General features: G+C 33.3%; 3 long non-coding RNA genes across 3 annotated transcripts; all 3 read right to left on the bottom strand.

Annotated features, from left to right (window-relative positions):
• Nucleotides 1-890: 890 nt before the first annotated feature.
• LOC149005001 (uncharacterized) lies at nt 891-2,800 on the bottom strand. Its single transcript, XR_016175672.1, has 5 exons — nt 2,717-2,800; nt 2,548-2,597; nt 2,411-2,451; nt 2,149-2,322; nt 891-1,176 (listed from the first exon to the last, which is right to left on the bottom strand). It is a non-coding gene; the product is annotated as an uncharacterized LOC149005001 (long non-coding RNA).
• Nucleotides 2,801-2,918: 118 nt separating this feature from the next.
• On the bottom strand, nt 2,919-5,152 carry LOC149005000 (uncharacterized). Its single transcript, XR_016175671.1, has 3 exons — nt 5,071-5,152; nt 4,500-4,822; nt 2,919-2,933 (listed from the first exon to the last, which is right to left on the bottom strand). It is a non-coding gene; the product is annotated as an uncharacterized LOC149005000 (long non-coding RNA).
• A 2,991-nt stretch (nt 5,153-8,143) lies between these two features.
• Nucleotides 8,144-8,535, bottom strand: LOC149004999 (uncharacterized). The gene is made up of 3 exons (XR_016175574.1): nt 8,517-8,535; nt 8,296-8,436; nt 8,144-8,196 (listed from the first exon to the last, which is right to left on the bottom strand). It is a non-coding gene; the product is annotated as an uncharacterized LOC149004999 (long non-coding RNA).
• Nucleotides 8,536-21,141: the final 12,606 nt, after the last annotated feature.

The following is a 21,141-nucleotide window of genomic DNA, read 5'->3' as shown; positions in this document are numbered from 1 at the left end:
CATTATGTTGTCAATCCAAATCTCTCACTTTATGGTTCCCACGAACCTGACTCAATGCCACGAGAGAATATACTTTATGGTTCCCACGAACCTGTGACTCAATGCCACAAAAAAATATACTTTACGGTTCCTATGAACCTGTGACTCAATGCCACGAAAGCATGTACATTATGGTTCGAACCTGTGACTCAATGCCACAAAAATGAGATTATATGTACATTATGGTTCCCACGAACCTGTGTCATCTTTATAACTTGAGTTTTAAGTTTATGTGTTACATGACACGCCTTAAGGCTAATACATGAATGCCTTAGCTTTTGCTTAAAGTTAACACATACTTTAAGACTTTCATAACATGCAATATGATAATAATGTGAAGATTAATATGTCACCAAAGAACTTTATTGAATTCAAATAAATTATCAGTGCATACAAGAGACAAGTACAGATAGAATACCTTATTACACAATAGAGCAAAGTTCTCAAACTTCCACTAAACAACCGCATCTAAGGTTCCTCCTAAACCTATAGTTACCGCATGTCTATCAAAGACGTCTGGGTAGGGACCCTTAGTTAGGGGATCTATAACCATATTATCTGTACAAATATGCTCTACTGTGGTGTCACATTCTTTAACCTTTTCTTTAATAGTAAAATCACTACAAGAAAAAGCACTTACGGCGGCGTTTCAAAAACGCCGCCATAAGCCAAAAAACGCCGCCATAAACCTTTCCCGGCGGTTCGAAAACGCCGCAACAAACGTAGGCAAAAGCACCGCCGTAAAGCTATAACGGCGTTTTTTTAATTTAAAAAAAAAAAATTCCAAAAAGCCAAATTCAATTCCATCAAATTCTAAATTCAATTTACAAATGAATATCCAATTCCATCAATCCAAATTCAAGTTTACAAATGAAGTCCAATATTTAACAGGAATGCTCTACTTTACAATCTTCATTTTTATACTAATGGAGATATTCTGATCTGTCATCTGCATCTGCAGCGAATCCCAAAGCAGAAACCAAGCTGGAGGGTGCTTGTAGCATCACTGATGTAGGAACAGCAGCAGAAACTCTTTGTTTCAATTAATGGATCAAGCATTCAAGAGTTGTCACAGCACTTGCACCAACACACTTTGTGGAATTACTTTTTCACTACGTGCGATACAATCCAGTTAATCTGTCAAAAAAAGAAGACATGAGCTAAAAATGACTCAGCTCCTTAAATTAAGAGTAATAAAGAGGATCACATGATTAAGCAAGCAAATTATAACAAGATATATGGCTAGAATTTACAGCAGAACAAAATCCATTACATGTTAACTAACCTATTTTTCACTTCTGAAATTGAAGAGATCCTCACTTAGTATCTCATGCTTCTAATTAAACAAAAAGATACCATGATAAGCTACCTCTCTCACACACATGAAATCCACTATCATGTGAATGCCAGAATAACCACCAAGTATCTAGCAGAATTATACCTGGTGTCTCTCTGTACTAAATGCATGGAATTCAAGACTAAGTACTTCAGACATGCCTAAAGATTCTCACAAGTCAACTAGATTCCAAAAATATTCCACTTTCATGAAGATAAACATTTCCCTTTTTGTTTTATCATATCCTTGGTCTAGATTTTCTATGGTTAGTTTTCTTGTTTCATCATCTGACAGCAAAACCTCATATATTGCATGGTCCATTTGTAGGTAGTTCAATATTTAAAATATCCAGGAAAAGAATGAAGCATTCTCAGAATGTAGTTTGGGATAATTAACATTGACTATGATACATTGGATATATAACTTCATCCAATGATTGCACTTCTCTACCTAATAGCTAAAGATTTGGTCAAATAGTTCAACAAAAGGGGATAAGGAACTTGCTCAAAGCAAAACTTGATCATTCAACAAATGCAAGAACCAACTGGGGAGACCTTATTATAATGTGTTAGATTGAATGCATCCCCTTTGCCTCTTCTGTATATGATTGATTGAGTAGTATTACATTCTTCTTTTTAACAGAGAGAAAATTTTATTGGACATTTTTTTTGGGGGGGTGGGGGAAGAGAAAACCCTCCACAGGAAAGAAGAATCATGATTTGCATCTATTTTTTAAATAAATATTGATAAAGAGATAGAGCATTTTTTTTTACCTGAAATATAACGAAATGGATGATAGAAAGAACTAACTTAGGCCTTCTAAACCAAAAGTGCTTGTCGCTGACTTTGACAAGAGGAATTCCCTGAACCACCGCATGTCTTTCTTGGATTTCAAGAGCCATTTGTATTATGATTGATTGAAGCTTTGTTCCAACTGCTAAGATCATCTGCAACAGTATCAAATTTCTTAATTTATTTTGTTGTACAACTGAGGAATAGTGCTAACATAAGATGATTCGGTGTATCAAATCTTACTACTACAGGAACAAAAGAATCCCAGAACAACGCCTGCCCTCCTGAAAATGATGAAATGAATCATTGCAGACGAACCAATTTTATTTGTATTTGATAACTCAAATGTTAACTTGGAGTAGAGTGTACATGTGACTCACTTTCAATATTAATCAGCAAAAAGAACACAACCGAAGCCCATAGCAGCGGACTTCAAAACATAATGTTTGTGTGTCGGAAGAAAACAATAAGACGCCGGAAAATTTTTAGAAACATATTTGTAATACAAGCAATTTGACTTGGAAAAACCATAAAATAATAACACTTTACCTGATTCCCACAACTACCTTGAAATCATCTTCTAGAGACCTTTTAATATACTTTTGGAAGTCAAACTTACTTCCTGGAGCCAAGTGAAACTACATGAATAATATAATCACAAACTCATGACAAAATAAAAAGATGAATCCTTTCTGGAAATGGGTTGAACAACCAAACCGTGATGAATCCATGGCGCATGGTCAAATAATCAGCCTTACGAACAGACCTGAAAAATTGTCGGAAAAAGCAAACCTGCAATAGGTGAATATATCACCTGTTGGTTAGATATGGATATTTTAAGCACTACCTAATGAACAAATTAACACAGAATCCCAAACACAAGAATTTCCCAAACATCATTAACAATTCTAGAGAAAAAGAAGTGTGTTGGTTTTTATGCTCCTAGTCCATAAGTTTCAAAACCAAATCTGTTTTACATTTCTCTTCTCCAAGTGGTGCATTGTAGAGATGTTACGAGCTAAAGTTACTCCCTTTTGTTTAGGCCCACACTGCTCACAAACAAGAGCGACTGGGTTCAAAAGAATCCCTCCTTTGGGATGTCTCAGTTGCATTTAGGATTCTATACATTTTCAACTTTGGCTCCCAACTGATCCTTTAAATTCAACTTACAATGCATAGACATCCATATGTAAAAATAAATCCCTGTATACGCACATATTCATACAGGTTTATATGTACACGTACAGCCACATTTGTAATTTTGCTTCAAATCTCCAAAAATAAATTAGACAAACTGTAGCTTCTCCCTCCTAAACTAAAACTGAGATGCAGGGAGCTCTATTATATCATGCAGGGAGCTCTATTATATCAGTTGGCCGTAAGGCTGAATTAGTGTGGATGTTGCACAGAAATAGACAGCAGGGGATGAATCAAAAACAAAAAAGGAAACACAATAGCAGTCTCTTATTTGTCTGAGACATGCTTTGAAAGTATTGAACTGATTTTAGAGACCAACTGAAATAGAAAGTCTGCTCGTCCTTCCCCAAGTGACCAAGTTCAATCTTCATTGAAGACTCCAAGTTCCTAGAATTTCTGCAAGTTCAAAGACATCTTTGACTTTAATTTTCTGCTCTTTAATCAACAGTAAGTTGAATCATCTCCAACCCCTCATCTTCTTCTTCTAATACTCTACAGCCCCAGGCCCCCAATCCTTTGGGCACATATATGTCATGTACACATGCATAAGCTGTAGGCTGTGCTTGTGGAATGTCTCCTAGTTAGATGCATGGTTAGTTTAATTGTCCTTGGTTACATCGTGATTCGTTGTTAGGTCCAAGTTAGTGTTTCCTATTGTGAAGGATTGGAAGCTTCTACCTTGCCTTTAGTTTCTACACAAACTTAAAATATTAAAATATTAGGTCATGATCTGCAAACAAGAAAAAATAAATAGAATGGATCGCATCTAGCAAGCCCTGCTTCGTTCTAAAGGAAGATAAAACTATGGATAAGATGACTTACCTTAGAAAGAATAGAACAACTAAAATTTGAGAATCTTAAGGTTTATTTTCCTTGATCATGAATGAATGAGAAGACCTCATGAGCTGTTTCTCAATAGCTCTGTAGCCATTTAACTCCATTTAGTGAGACAAACCTTTCCTCATTTAGTGATGCCCCATCAATATAATCTATACCCAGATTAATGCTGCTTGAATATATTAATCTCTTACAGAATTAAATCAAAACATACTTAAAATGAGAGAAAAGATTATCATAATTAGCTCTTAAAAATAAATTAAAAGGTTAGATTAGACCACATGAAGATTCAACTAACCTGCATGTACATGGGGATGACCACCAACATTTTGCTCCAAATCCATTGTTTGTTGTTAAGTGAGTTGAACTCAGGCAAAATAAGAGATGGTTTCCACTGCTTTCCTCTTTTTCATCTTCCATTGCATCAGAAACAGAGCCAAATCTTTAACAACTCAAGAAATCTATTGTAGGCACACTGTTTTCCTCTTCTTCTTCTTCCATTGCATCAGAAACAGAGATCAATCCTAGACGACTCAAGAAATCTGCTGTAAGGACGTTGTTCCCGTCGTCTTCTTTTTTCTCTCTTTTTGTTTGTCAGGAACAGCAATTGATCCTTCAAAACTAATATGATCCAGTTGATATGATTCAAAACTAATAGAAAGAGCTAAACGACATTGAGATTGGATCCATGTATGATAAACAAAACACATAGAAAGAAAAATAAAAGTGTCCTCTTAGATTGACAAAAACAAAGTGAATCATATATTTCACCTGCTGAAGTGTCTTTAATCTTAAACAAGAGGAAGAAGTTGAAAAACTAAGGTACAGAGAAGAAACAAGAGGAAGAAGTTTAGGAAGATGAAAATAACCTTCAAATTTTTGGGGATTCTGCAATCCAACTCTAGCAAGGACCTCAACGGCTTCCATTATCAGCTGTACAAATAAAATGTCAATAATTTATAACATAAAGAAACCAATAAAATTCATAAAGACATTTCACACTTACATAAGTCAGTTGAACCTTGTGAACCAAACCTATCCATAAAAAGTTGAGTTAATCGGGTGATGTCATGTCTCACTTCTTTGAGCTCATTCTCCATCTTTTCCATTTTTTGCTGATTTTTTTCTCTTTCCAATCGTATCTCATTGTCTTTCTGAGTGAGGCGACAACTAGCAAGTGTAACTCCTACACCTGCACCACGAACCCGCCCCCGACGTTCCTTCCCAATGACTACCTCAAAAGCATTGTCTTGGGCAGCAGAAGTGTCTCTTACCTCTGGAAGTTGTTTCTCTAATTCGTTATCAAGTTTTTCCTATAAACAAATGTAAAATAAGTTAGTTTATACCATGATAGAAAATATTAGTATTCTCTATAAGCTAAATTTAATTGAAACAAAAGATCATACTGCAATCTCTCTGGCAGCCGGATTTATGAAGCTACCATCTTTTCTTTGGCGAGTTCTCTTATAAAATTTAACTCTGGTAACATCCTCACCTTCAGCCTCCTAAACAACCAACCATGACAAAAGATTAAAATCATGTGAATAAGAAACTCACCATCTCATGTGCAAGTTGTGTACTGGTTTGTGAATTAAATCAGTTACAAAACCAAAATCAGATAATTGGACTAGGACAACAGGTGGCTGACTCAACTTAGAAGACACAGCTACGTCACATGCGTATTAAGTAGAGTGAACCTGAGCACAACTACTTGACTTCATCAAATTAACAAAACAAGGACACAGAAATGAAACCAAGTAAAATCACAAACAAAACAGTAGCAAATTAAGCCATGGTTTAGTCTGCTCTCTTGACTTCTTGGGAAATATAGCTAATGCTTTCTTTTTTGACATATCTTACTTTAGCTTACTTTTCTTGTAGATTTGTTCAAGAAAAGTAGACATTGATATTAAAGGACAAGGGGTGGGACTGAAAGTGTTCCTAAAAATTAACCCATCATATGAGACGATGTAGACATATCAACTAAATTTGATTCTTCAATGAACAACCCACATGGTAATTATGGCTGGTTATCAAGTAGATTAATTTCTGATCCTTAATGTCACTAAAATCTCATCGACTTCATAATTTCTCCATTTTCACAAGATGTGAATAACAAACTTACCATCTCATGTTCAAGTTGTGCAAAACTCATCCGACCAGTTGTATAATAATACATGTTAAGAATTATAGATCCTCACACTAGAATTAAACTTTGTTCTAATTAATCGACAAAGTCAGAATTCCTAATGCTTGGATTTTCAAATTAACTGACAAAACTGATGTAAATACACACAAAGTGCTCAAAAAGAAGTTTATTTTCATTTATTCAAGTCTGATCTCTAATCTAATCTGCTGGGTGGGGGTTGCTGTTTATAACCTTACATAAGAAGTCCTATTTTAAACTGGGCAGATAGAAACTCACTTAGACTCTCGAAACTGAAACATAAGAAAAAGATTATTCTACCCGTATAGCTTAAGTTGAGCAGAATTTACATAATAAGGCTAGTTAAACAAAGAGTACTAGCATGTAGGAAGGACTCAAAAAGGATCTTCAAAACTCAAATCAAAATCAAGAGAATATGGTGACCCAACAATTTGGCCATATTCTCAATATCACACTTCCTTCAACTCTCAAAGGCCTTGGAGTTGGGAGTTAATTACACTAACAACAATAAAATATCCTATCTTTTTGGATTTTTTAACATACTTATTGGGAAAAAGAACTCTACGTGGTGGGTGTGGCCCTATGTCTTGATGTAGCATCCTAGCAGCATATGAAATTACCTGGTTATTGATCATAATATCTGTGGGTCATTGAGTACTTAGATAGGAGCACAACAGAGGCAAGTGATATGGTGACACAAGCCTCACCCAAAGGAATATATATATTATCGCTGAGTGCATAATCCTCAGAAACAATAGAACAATAGCATGGGATTCATATCTGCCTGAACAGCTCCACCTACTCCATTGATCACCCACCATAGAGTTCATTCATGATTCACTAAAAATATCATTCTTACTAGGATAGGATCTCTGGAATCTGTTCAGCTTTTATTTTATTCCCCCATTATTTTCTCTTCTAACATAAGTGAGACAACACCTTGTTGCAAATGTGGAGAGTTCCTCCCTCTTTTTGTTTGGAGTTTTGTAAATACTAGCCTAAACCACAGGCATTAGAGACTTGGGAAACATTTCTGTTCAAGAAAACTTCACAGTTTTCTGCTTAAAATTTCTTGGTCCAAATTCCATTCAATAAAACTGGGAAGATACGCTGGAAGCCCCTATGGAGGCCTAATGCATGGTCCAATTTTTGAAATATAGCTTCTTTGATTCTTTTTGGTGCCACAAAGAAAAAAAGGCTATATCAAGGTTTTAACTTGAGGCTCTAATGTTTGAAATAAGAATGGGCAAAGTGTTCTAGCTGACAAAAGAAGTGATTGTCTCTGCTTATTCAGAATTTCATTCAAGACAAAAATGACCCCGAAGTGTGTTTGCAATACAGATGTGGTACCTCAATAAATGCCAAGAACAAAGTATAAATACACTAGAAAAATGAAGTTGGATTCTCCAAATGCTAGCTGATTAAACTCTAGCCCCTTGACATGGTAGAAGTGTTAATCTATTATTCATCCGGACAGACATAAATTGTTTAGCAAAAACCCCAAGCGAAGTGATTTATTAAAGCTTGGAATCTAGTCTGATTATTGTGGGACGCCTTTAACATATGTTTCACCTCATTTGAAAAGTGGGAAATCTTCATTAAGCTCTTCCATTAAAAATAAACTTAATGCAGCAGTCAGTCGTTTGATCATCCAGTGCTTGGTATTGGAACAATCATCATCAAAACAAAAAAAAATAGCAAAATTGGGAAGAAAAACCAACGTATAAAATACAAGTAACATCAATTGAAGAGTAAAATACTAAAACATTATAATCACCTTGATGATTTCAACAAGCTGGTCTACTCCACTCTCACCTGGAAAGAGAGGCTGATAAACACAGAGAGCATACATTTTAGTACAATAATAAGGTTAAGAAAGAAAGAGAAGTAAAAAAGGGGACTTTGTAAGGATAAAAGAAATGCCAACCTGTCCGAGCAGTAACTCAGCCAAAACACAACCAGCAGACCAAATATCAATGGTTGTTGTATACTCAGTTGCCCCAAAAATAAGCTCAGGGGCTCTGTAGTATCTAGAGCAGATGTAAGAAATGTTTGGCTCCCCTTTCACCTGTCAAAGGTCAAAGAAAAACACATTAGGGTACAGAGACAGGAAGAAAGTTAAGTATGATCCATGGTGCAAAAACATACCAAGACTTTAGCGCTTCCAAGGTTTCAACTGAGAATAGTAAACCCAAAACAGAACTGCAGGCCCAGAATAGGAGGCTATTGATAACCAAAAATAGGCGAGACTAACCCAACAGGATAATCAAAAAGCATCAAACAGGGTCGATGAAATACAAGAAACTCAAAACAAATGACTAGTTATATGCCAAAAAATAGTTTCTTACTACTGGTTGGATCTCTAGAATCAAAACCAAACTCTAATAAAACCTTAGATTAGATAGTGTTCAAAGGAATAACAAACAAACAACATCCCAATGATTAGAAGGTAGAGCACAGACCTACCAAAAAACCCAAAGCTTAGAAAGGAGAAATTTACCGGCAAATGAGAGCAGTGCTTGAAGTCCGACTGCAGTGCTGCAAAGTAGATTATCTACTGCAGATACGGCGACAGGAAAGGGGGCTAGAGAGATAGCGCGACCGAGAGAGACCTGCGAGCGTGAGCAACCAGAGGCAGCAAGAGAAATCGTGAGCGAGAGACAGACAGAGCTGGAGGCAGTGAACGGGAGAGAGCTAGAGAGCTGCGGCAAAAAGCGAGAGCGAGAGAGCTGGAGGCAGAGAGAGAGATGGAGGCAGCGAACCAGAGGAACAGAGTGAGAGAGCGTGAGTGAGGCAGAGATAGAGAGCGATCGAGAGAGAATGTATGGGTTTATTCGACTCCCCGTCTTCCAAAAGTGAAAAACAGGCGGGTGAGTGAAAAATAGGCGGGGAGTGAATTAGGGCAACCACGGCGTTTTCGTAAAACGCCGTGATAAACGGAAAGGAGAAGTGGAGTGATGGCCCTACAACGGCGTTTTTTACAAACGCCGTTAAAAAGATTAGAGAGTTGGGGTGGGACGGCCATACGAAGTGCAGTGGGCATACGACGGCGTTTATGAGAAACGCCGTTATAAAGACACATACAACGGCGTTTCTTATAAACGCCGCTGTAAAGACACATACAACTCTAACTTGATCGTGAGGTGGTCATGCGAAGTAAGTGGACTTACGACGGCGTTTTTTAAAAACGCCGTTATAAACACACATACGACGGCGTTTTTGGTAAACGCCGTTAAAAATATACATACAACGGCGGTTTTTGTCAAACGCCGCTATAAGTTAACATACAACGGCGTTTTTGAAAAACGCCGCCATAGTCTTACTCGAAGTGCAGCCGTAAGTCCGTTTTCTTGTAGTGAATACTTAATTTCCATGTGTTTAGACCCTGTGATACCCTTATTGTTGTTAACAAACAACTCAACAGAATTGTTCTCACAGTACAACTGGATAGATCTATCCATAATAAAAAAAAATGTCAACTGTCTAATGAGGTTCCTTAACCAAACAGCTTTTTCTTTAGTGGTCAAATACTCGACCATCATGTATTTAGACCCTATGATCACACATTTCTTGTTGTTAATAAACAACACAACTGAATTGTGATCATAGTACAACTGGATGGGTCTATCCAGAATGTTAAAATAGAACTGTCAATTATCTGATGAGATTCTTTAGTCAAACAATTTGAGTAACTGCCCCATAACATGTAGCAAACTCAACCTTTATGATGAAATAAGTAATTTTAACTTATTTTACACTTTTCACAATATTATCCCTCATGCCATCAAGGAAAACAACTTCAAGTAGACTTCTTATTATCCGGACAATTAGCAAGGTCAAATCTCTCTCTCTCTCTCTCTCTCTCTCTCTCTCTCTCTCTCTCTCTCTCTCTCTATATATATATATATATATATATATATATATATATATATATATATATATATATATATATATATATATATATATATATATATATATATATATATACCTTAATGCTATAGGTCTGGAACAAGCTTGTAGATTATCTTATCATCAATTGTCCTCTTCAAGTATCTCAAGATAAGATACTTTCTTCAATTGTTCTCTCTCAAGTATCCTTTATAGGACAACCGTAATAAGCTCGAGTGTATCTCCCTTGAGAATCAAAACCATTCTCAAGTATGCAATCTAGCATACTGAACTTCTTTAAATATAAATTATATATGCCCTCTGAGAAAGATCCAATAAATAGCATGAACAATCCCTACGGATCTCAATGCCCAAGACAAAGATGCCTTACCAAGGTCTTTTATATCATAATTCTCAAATAACAATTGCTCGGTCTTTATGCAGTAGGCCAACGTCACTACTAGTGAGCAAAATATTATCAACATAAATAATGAGAAAGATAAAATTTCTCCCACTGACCTTGCCATATATATATTTATATATATTGATCTACAAGTTTCTCAACAAAATCGAATGAAGTCACAATATTATCAATCTTTAAACACCATAGTTGAAAGCTTACTTAAAACCACAAATTAGACTTCTTGAGTTTACACCAAGATGATTAAAATCATCAACCGCAAAATCCTCAGGGTCATCAACCGCAAAATCCTCAGGCTAAATGACATGGACTTCTTTATTAAGGTTTTCAATTAGAAAGGCAATCTTCACATCTATTTGGTATAACTCTAAAAGAGTCCTTAGAAGAGATAGGTGAGAAAACTTCACTAGTCAACTTCCTCTTTATGAGTAAACTCTTTAGCTGCCAGTCTAGTTTTAAACCTTACAATCTTTCTTCATGAATATTTATTAGTCTTATACACCTACTTAAAATAAATGGGTTTAAAGCCTTTGGGCAACTTAACAAGCTTCCCAAACATCATATTGTCTCATCAACTATATCATATATCTCGTTGCACCCAATCATAAATCTAATTAAAGACAACTTTTTAGTAACTGGGTCAACCATAATGCCAATGTTATTTTCATGTTCATTATATCAAGTAGTCTGGGAACAAGCTATATTTCTTGGCTATATCAAACTCCAGAAAACTATTTAAGAATTCACAATTCTGTTGTCTTAACAATGATGGTAAAACAAGATCTGATTAAGAAACAAATTAACAATGAAAAACTTTTATGTTCCAATTTCTGCAATACTTGATTATTCAACCTTAGATTTGCAAAACAACTCAAACGCTAAAATGGTTTAAGTTAGATTTATGAATAATTTGCAATGGAAAAGGGAGTAAAAAAAGAACATATTTGGAAAGGAACATGATCAAGGATATAAGAGGTTGTTATCAGGGCTTCACCTTATAAAAAAATAATTCAGACAAAATAGTTTTCCTACCATATCTTGTTCACTATGTCCACAAAAGTGTGATTAAGCCTTTCGGTTATACAGTTTTGCTCGGGACTATCAAACATAGTGAACAGACCAACTATATCCGAATCTTCCGAGTATTTGGCGAATGGGCTCTTAAGCTGTCCAGCATCCTCATATCAGCCATAATACTCTCCTCCCCGGTCAGATCTAACAATTTCTTAACTTCAGTCTAAAAACTTCTTGAAGATCTTAGAGATTTAGATTATTCTTTAATTGAATACAAAAACCATATTAAGAGTGGTCATCAACAAATATGATGAAATAATAATTTATACGCAAGGTGGCGGAATAAGGACCACTATCTAGACACCAGGACTGAATGGGACAAGAGAAAATCAAATCTTCAAACAAGAACCAAAGAATCATAACTTTCATTTTCGCACTTAGTTAACCAGACCTTATACTCAATGCAACTTCTACTTACAACAATCATCTTTATTTATAAGGAAGTTTTCACAGGTCCCAAATTGTTAGTCTGATCGGACTCTTAGTCTTTACCCTGAACATTTTTATGAGTATTGATGCTCATAAGAACAAAGTTTCTTCTTGGAAAAAGGTATTGATCTTTATAATTCCAAACTCAGTAGATGATGCAAAGGGCATTGATAGATAATAGCAAGGGTAATAAAAGAAACATTAAGAATCATGAGTTTTATCTTAAAAAATAATCATCCTGATGAAATAATCCCTAACTCCTCCAAAACCATCACACCTTATGATAAAAAACTCTTACAGAAATATACTTATTTCAACACTAGATGAGACTTAGTATCTTTACGCTACTGCATTCAACAATTTCAAAACAGTGCATTCAGTGGGTAAACAATTCATCAAGTGTTCCTTGATGGACTTCTTAATGGGCAGGAAAAAAAAAAAAAAAACATAACTACTTTTGTCTTCTATACTCTTATGAGTCATATCCATCAGTTACTCAGTAACAAAGAATGTGTGGTTAACAACACATTATCTACAATTTCTTGAAGTTTGACTTTATAAGAATCTCAATAACAATCATATTGTTATAGACAGAAAATGTGACTAACAAAAGAGCACACATATATCATCATGAAAACACCTTTGGACAGAATTCATGACATACAATTGTGATACTCCCTCACTTTATTAATACTTTAATATGTAACTTATTAGTACATCACTAGAAAGAACACACATATATCATCATGAAAACACCTTTGGGCAGAATTCATGACATACAGTTGTGATACTCAATCACTTTATTAGCACTTTAATCTGTAACTTATTAGTACATCACTAGAAAGAGCACACATATATCATCATGAAAACACCTTTGGGCAGAATTCATGACATACAATTGTGATACTCAATCACTTTATTAGCACTTTAATATGTAATTTATAAGTACATCACTAGAAAAAGCACACATATATTATCATGAAAACACTTTTTGACAGAATTCATGACATACAGTTGTGATACTCCATCACTTTATTAGCACTTTAATATGTAACTTATAAGTACATCGCTTTATTATCACAATGTGAGTAATATATAACTTATAAGTGCATCACTTTAAAGAGTACACATATATCATCATGAAAACACCTTTTGGACAGAATTCATGACATACAGTTGTGATACTCCCTTACACATCAGCGGCCATGAGAGTATTCCAACCTTCAAAAAATTTACCACCTTTGAGTGTATAAACTTCTTAGATTAATCATCTCCCAACCAAATGTTGTACATGTCTCCCTCTTAATGCTAACACATAATTACCACCTTTGGGCGTATAAAAATGCCTTAACATTAAGGGACATCCCATTACTATATATGGCTGACATTCCATAAACCCAACCATGAATGCCACTTTGGCAGTCACTCACAATCAAGCTCATGAAATTCTCATATTGGGATATACTTTATGTTCCACAAATAATGCTAATACATTGTTTGAGGAAAAAAAAATTTTCGGATTACCAAAAGGCAATCGAAGCATGTATAAAATACATCATACATTTATATAAAATTTCAAATTACCAAAAGGCAATCTAAGCATATATAAACTACATCATACATTTGCATAAAATTCCGGATTACCAAAAGGCAATCGAACCCTTTATAAGGCATGCATGATATATATTTTACAATTGTATAATATCATATAAAACATGCTCACAATACAAAGCTATTTGATAAAAAAATCTATATTAAAAAATTCACCCAACGGTGAAGTTACATATACAACATAAATATGTCATATCATGTATCATACATATAGAAGTGGAATTTGGTCCTGAAAATAATTCCATTGTGTCCGGAAGGGTCAAAAACATAAATCCCCAAGAGAACGCTTTAAAGTTCCTTACGGTTTAGCCAGAAATAAAAAAATACTAAATAAATAGCATTCCAATTATCGGCTCAACCAAAACATGATATATAATATTTCACATATATAGGGGTAGAATTGGGTCTTGAAAATGGTTCCATTGCGTTCGAAATGATCCAAAATATAAAACCCCAGAAGAACGCTTTAAAGTTCCTTACGGTTTAGCGGGAAATAAAAAAATACTAAATAAATAGCATTCCAATTATCGGCTCAACCAAAACATGATATATAATATTTCACATATATAGGGGTAGAATTGGGTCTTGAAAATGGTTCAATTGCGTTCGAAATGATCCAAAATATAAAACCCCAGAAGAACGCTTTAAAATTCCTTACGGTTTGGTCAGAAGTAAACAAATACTAAATATATAGTATTCTGGTTTTTATTTATTTATTTATTTATTAAACTGGTTCAACCAGCAAATAAAAACGGTCTAATAAATCAGAATCTTATTAGGCCGAACCGGACCGAACCGAAATAAGCAATTGAATCAAATCTAAATTGAACCGAATCGAAATCAGCAATTGAATCGAATCAAAATTGAACCAATAATCTAAATTAGAAATCGATTCGAAATTGAACCGAAAAATTGAAATCAGAAATCGAATTGAATCAAAATTGAACCGGAATCGAAGTCAGAAATCGAATCTAAATCATAAATTAAACCGAAATCAGCGAGTTGACTCGCTGAGTCAAAAAACGAGTTTGGTCCAAAATGGTTCAAACAATAAATTCGGTTCGCCCAAGTTAATCCATTCGGTTGGACCGATGACGGTCAACCGGGTCGACCCGTTTGACCTGAAGGGTTCAAAATCGGGTCGCCTTGGCGGGTCATGGGTCGGGTTGACCCGACCCGTTGACCCGGTCAAACTGCCACGTCAGCATCGCACAAATTAAAAAAATCAAAAAAATGCTGCCGGATTCCGGCAGGGATTGCCGGCACGTCCGAAGTCCGATGGAGACCCATAATATATCAATTTCTTCGTTTTTCCGAGATCTACGCAGTGGTAGTTTTATATTTTCAAAATTCTTTCTAGAAAAAAAGTTATTGACAAAAAACCCCACGGTTACGATGAAAAATCAGGAGAAAACAAATCACAAGTTTCATAGGTTCCATTCTAGAACCCTAAGTTCATCATTCAACAATCCTATGGGTCTTTAATCGATTCTATACAGGCTCTGATACCACATGTAAGAATATTTCTATCCAAGATCGCATAGATCGACTAAAAACACCTTAGTATGATAATGACACAAGATGATGATGAGCATACCTTTCTATGGTTCTATTGGAGACGAAGCGCAGCGGAATATCTTCTTTATGTCTCCCACTAGAAACAAACTTGAGGTGGAAGTTGATTCTATGATCAACTTGATGTTGGATCTTCTCCTCTAGACTCCTGCCTATTCACTGGCTTGATGGTATATCCCTTTCTGACTAAGCAGATGTGATTGTGATTATGATTAGGGTTTAGAGGAGGGACCTAGCATCCTTTATATAGGCAAATCCATTAGATCGTCCATCAAGATCTAACGGTTCCTATTAGCCCACACTAGCCAGTCCATATAAGAGTTCTAGTAACCGTATATTACCCATATCAGACCAATAAGAAACCAAATCAAAGTGTAACACAATCAATGAAGCCCATCTTATGTGAAATATTCAATTAATATTCTAACATACTATTCACAAAATTGACATTTTGATATTTCTATCATACGTGTTTTAGTAAAAGTTACTATCCATGATCACTATTCACTTTTGACCTGTCATAATCATGCATAGTCTTCTTTACAAGTTTTTCTAGAATACATTTATATTTTACATAATGAAGGACGTAGTTGATAATTTTACAGTTTATATTCATTTTTTGCATAATTGTAATACATTTATAAATGATGCATTTTGTAGTTTATTGAAATATTATAAATCTATTGTGAATATTATAGAACTCCCACAACCATATGTTGAACAAGGACTAATTCTTACAATAGAAATCCGCGAACTTATCTTTGATAAGTTAGTGACTTCATTAAACCAACCAATATTATTGAACAAAAAGAACAATTAATGAATAAGTTTAAAAGACAAAGACATGTATATTGGATACATATAGCAATAAATCATTTTGATAAAAAAGAAACAAAATTACCTTGGTATGATCTTATAAAAGGAATGTTATATAAAAATCCCCCATCAATAGGATTTAATCCTTATGATAAAATATTAAACATGTCTGAAACATTAAAAATAAAAAAACATGAACTTAAAATAGAAATCTTAAACTAGAGGAATATTGGTAATGAACTTGTTTTGTTAAGAACAAGAATTCAACAAAATTATAGCATAATCTATAATATTATGAATAAAAGTCATGAATTAATAGTTGAAAAAGATAGAAAACATATGAAAAAAATTGATAGAAGTAATCAAAAATTATTTAAGCAAGTTAAGAATTTAATAAATATTTATGGAAATATTCAAAAATATATAGAGCCCGAACAAAATGAATTAAATACACTTATTTATAATGAAGATAATGATATATATGAATATTAAAAGAAATTGATCAACTTCAACAAGACATTCTCCAATTACACTCCGTACAACCAAAGAAAACAGATATAAATGAAATACTTACAAAAATGCAAAATTTAAATATTAATAAATCAATAGGAGAAACTAGACCCCAACAAATAAATAAATTAGCAACTTTCTTAATAGCAAAAAGATGAGCAAAATGCTAAAAATACTTTCCATCAAAAATAATATGATTGGACAATCATCTAAAACATATGAAAGTCCACAAGAAAACAAAATAACTGAAATAATAGGTATAAATGAAAATATAAAAATATTTAGGAATAATACATTAAATCTATTAAATCCCAAAACATTATATAACACGGCTAAATTTTCAAGAGATACAGTATTCATAAAACATAAAAATGAAGAAATCATAAGTTGTTTAGAAAGACAAACAGTTAGATTACCATTAGTAGACAAAGAACTAAAAACATTATTAAAACCAAAGAATATTAAACTAATACACACTGGAATATTTGTGGTTGGAATAAAATCTCTTACAAGAAAACACTTAGGAACAAAAGCCTTAATAACAATATACTATTCAAGATGGAAAAATACAAATTCAATAATACAATTAATGGAAGTAGATATGAACAACAATGTAGGATTAGTATTCTTCACACCTGATATGCTAATAGATAAAGAAGCATTTATAAATAATATACAAATTGGAATACAAACTAAAGGATATTAAGGATTTACAGGAAATAATCTCATAATTTGCACATGATTTTTAGGAGCAGGAATGCAAAACTCGACAACAAATTATAAAATAAATATACAAGATATAGTTGAAAGTATGGCGAGTAAAGGTGTTAAAGCCATAACACCACCCAAAATAGATTCATTCGAATATGCAGGATTACCTTGGAATATTTCACAAATAATACAAAATGAAACTCAAACAACATTAACTACTTCAGAACATTATACATATCAAACAGCTAAAGGAGACACAATAATCAAATTCACTAATTATAAAACTGTATTACAATTTAAAACCGATACAGATACAAAATCCGTTAGTGAATAAATAAGTAGACATAATGGAAAACTTCGATGAATGCATGGAAAAGATGGATAATCACTTTTCTAATATAAAAGAAAATTTAGCAATACGTATTAAAATTATAGAAAAAAGAAATAGAAAAATAGAGCAAGATAGAATTAAAAGATTATAAAAAGAAAAAATGATAGAAACAAACATAGAAAAAGAGTCTGTTCTAGAACCATATAATGAATATGTTATCGACCATGAAGTTGACTACATACAAGACATCTTAAATAATGTACAATATGATAATGAATATATGGACCAACAAGAAACTCAAAGTAGTGTAGGACAAAACCAAACCTATGACTCTCAACAAGGAACATTAGGAACAAATTTATCCAGACCATCTGCTAAACCCGCCGATGTATATTGGTCACCGACATATAGAAATAATAACCCCACATCATTACAATGGAAATCTAGAGGAATAAGATACCCAACAAATGAACCAATACAATTCCAAAATATGGGAAAAGGAACAATATTAAATTTAACATATCATGATCCACAAAAATGGAACTCAGTAATCAATGTATGGAAACAATTGGTAGTAAATGATCTTTATAAAATTTTTGACATAGAACGCTTATCCTCTGAAGAATTGTTTGCATGCTTAGAAACTTATTTAGGCGATTCAGCAAAAGCAATCTGGGAAAAATATAAACAACAATTTTAACCTAAATACCAACATTTACTAACAATGAGAAATAATCCATTTAATTTCCTAAACTATATAGGACAGATTATAACTAGAAAAGATCCAAATGTAGGAAATATTGCTGAACAAGCAGATGCCCTAAAAACAATAGAACAAATGTCTTAACAGATTATAAATATATAAAACAATTTTGTAATGATTATATGTATCATAGTGTAAAAGCAGGATTATATTTTGACAAGGACATTATCACAAAATTATTTCTTAAACTACTAGGCGTATTAGGCCAACAAATATTAGAAGAATGGAATAAATTCTATAACGGTTTAGATGAACAAAGAAAAAATAGATATGATATATGAGGTCTAGGAATAAAAATTGAATATATAATGGAAATATTAAAAGCAAAATGTGCGGATCAATTAGCACAAAAATAATTAAAAGGAGAAAATAGTTATTATGATATAATGTATGTACCACAACAATACAACAGAAATATACATTTTCATCGGAAACAAGCAAAAAGATATAAACAAATGAGAAACCCTTAATATGAACAAAGACCACAAAGAAGCTATGATAGTCAAAATAACCCTAGAAAATCTAATTACTCTATAACACAAATCTATGTCTAAAAAATAATTTTTAGACAAAGATAAACATGTTAGGAGATATGTTCCAAAAAGAACATATAGTAAACAATTAAAATGTTATACATACGGTAACACATGACATTTTAGTAATAGTTGCCAAAACTTACAAAATACATATACTAGAAATGCTTACTTAGTACAGAATACGAATCAAGCATTATTAGAAGTAGATATTGACTTATCCAACACAGAGAGTATATATATAGTATAATAGAAATACAACTCGATGTTGAAGATCTTGAACAAGAAATCGAGGAAATATCACAAGTCGAAGAACAATTCCACAACCTTACATTAACTCATAGTTATTAAATGACAACTTGTCAACATAATTGGGAAAATAATAAAGGAAATTTACACATAGGATGTATATACTTTGGCTTTTGGCCATCACTTCAAAATAGATATCATTGTAATATATGTTATAAAGAAGCTTGTAAATCTTGCTTAACAGGAAAACCTTCACCCTTCCCTAAAATATCAACCTCTCCTCCGAGTATAATTCTTCCTTAGAATCTTCCATCTACAACAGCTCCCTCAGACTTACGATTTATTCAATTAGAACAAACCACACAGTTACATACCCATCAAATTCAACAATTAAATACCAATATAACACATATTGAATATGATATTATTAGTATTAGAAATGATGTCTCCGATATTAAAACACAACTTACAAATATGAACACAAAGTTTGACACACAAATAGCTGAATTAAAACAGCAAATTCAATACATAACTAATATGTTTCAATTTTCTCAACCTTCTAAACAACCACCAATAGAACAGTTCTATGATGAATTAATCACTGAATCTGCTTCTTGCATTGAACAACCTACCTCTCAATGCTTTTCAAATCCTACAGTTTGTACAATTTATGTCAAGATTAAACTCACAGTGCCCCATAATAATAAAGAAATCTTTCTTATGACAACCGTTGACACTAGTTGTACTAAGAATCTCATTTCTTCCAAATTTGTCGTCGATGATGATATAGAACTTATATCCAATCCTAAATTTACTCTTAGCTATGGAATTGATAATATTCCACATTATTATACTCATCAACTAAAACCTTCTACCATCTCTTTTCAAGATCATTGTAAACACTATAACATACAATACCCTATCCACATGGTCTTTATCAAATATGACATGCCCTCTCATATTGATATGCTTCTAGGACTACAATTTCTCCTCCTTAAGAATTCTGGTATACTTCTTACCAAAGAAGCTCTTCTTTTCTTTGACAGTTCCACCCTTACTCCCACAATTTATGATAAAGAATTCTTTGCATCAAAGTCTGCAGCTCTTCGTAGTGGAATAGTAACAACAACAACAACCAAACGTCAAAAACCCATACCACAAAACACTCAAACTCCAAACTGTGCGTGTTCTCGAAATCAATGTGGATTGCCTCAACTACAACTACAATCTAATGAACACATTGAAGAAACCTTAGAAAAAGGAACAATAGATAATTTTTGCATAATAGAGCCATAACACTTTGAAAATTTAATTACTAGAAAATCCTTATACTATAGTATAGAATCAAATAATGAAATACAACAGATAATTATAAATTTAGAAAAAATAGAAATCATAGGAAATGAGAATCCTTTAAAACATTGGAACATATCAAAACCAATATGTAAGTTAGATATAATTAATAATGAAATGAGAATAGATACAGGACAAGCTAAATATACTCCAAAAAAGATAATGAAGAATTTGAATTACACATGAAAGAATTAATAAAACTTAAATTAATTCAAAAATCAAACTCTAGACATTCTAGTGCCACTTTTATAGTGAATAATCATGCGGAACAAATTAGCGGAAAAACTAGAATGGTTATAAATTATAAAAGATTAAATGACAATACTCATGAAGATTCGTATAAAATACCTGAACCAGATTATTTGCTAAGTTACATACAAGACTGTACAATTTTTAGCAAATTTGATTGTAAATCAGGTTTTCACCAAATAAAGATGCATAATGAATCAATTGAATGGACAACTTTCTCAACAACCTTAGGTCATTTTGAATGGTTAGTTATGTCATTT

The sequence above is a fragment of the Hakea prostrata genome, chromosome 9 (assembly GCF_041222555.1).
Source record: "Hakea prostrata isolate BN-2017 chromosome 9, UWA_Hpros_2, whole genome shotgun sequence".
NCBI lineage: Eukaryota > Viridiplantae > Streptophyta > Magnoliopsida > Proteales > Proteaceae > Hakea > Hakea prostrata.
The sequence above is the reverse complement of the archived record's forward strand: the minus strand, read 5'-3'. Positions and strand labels throughout refer to the sequence as shown.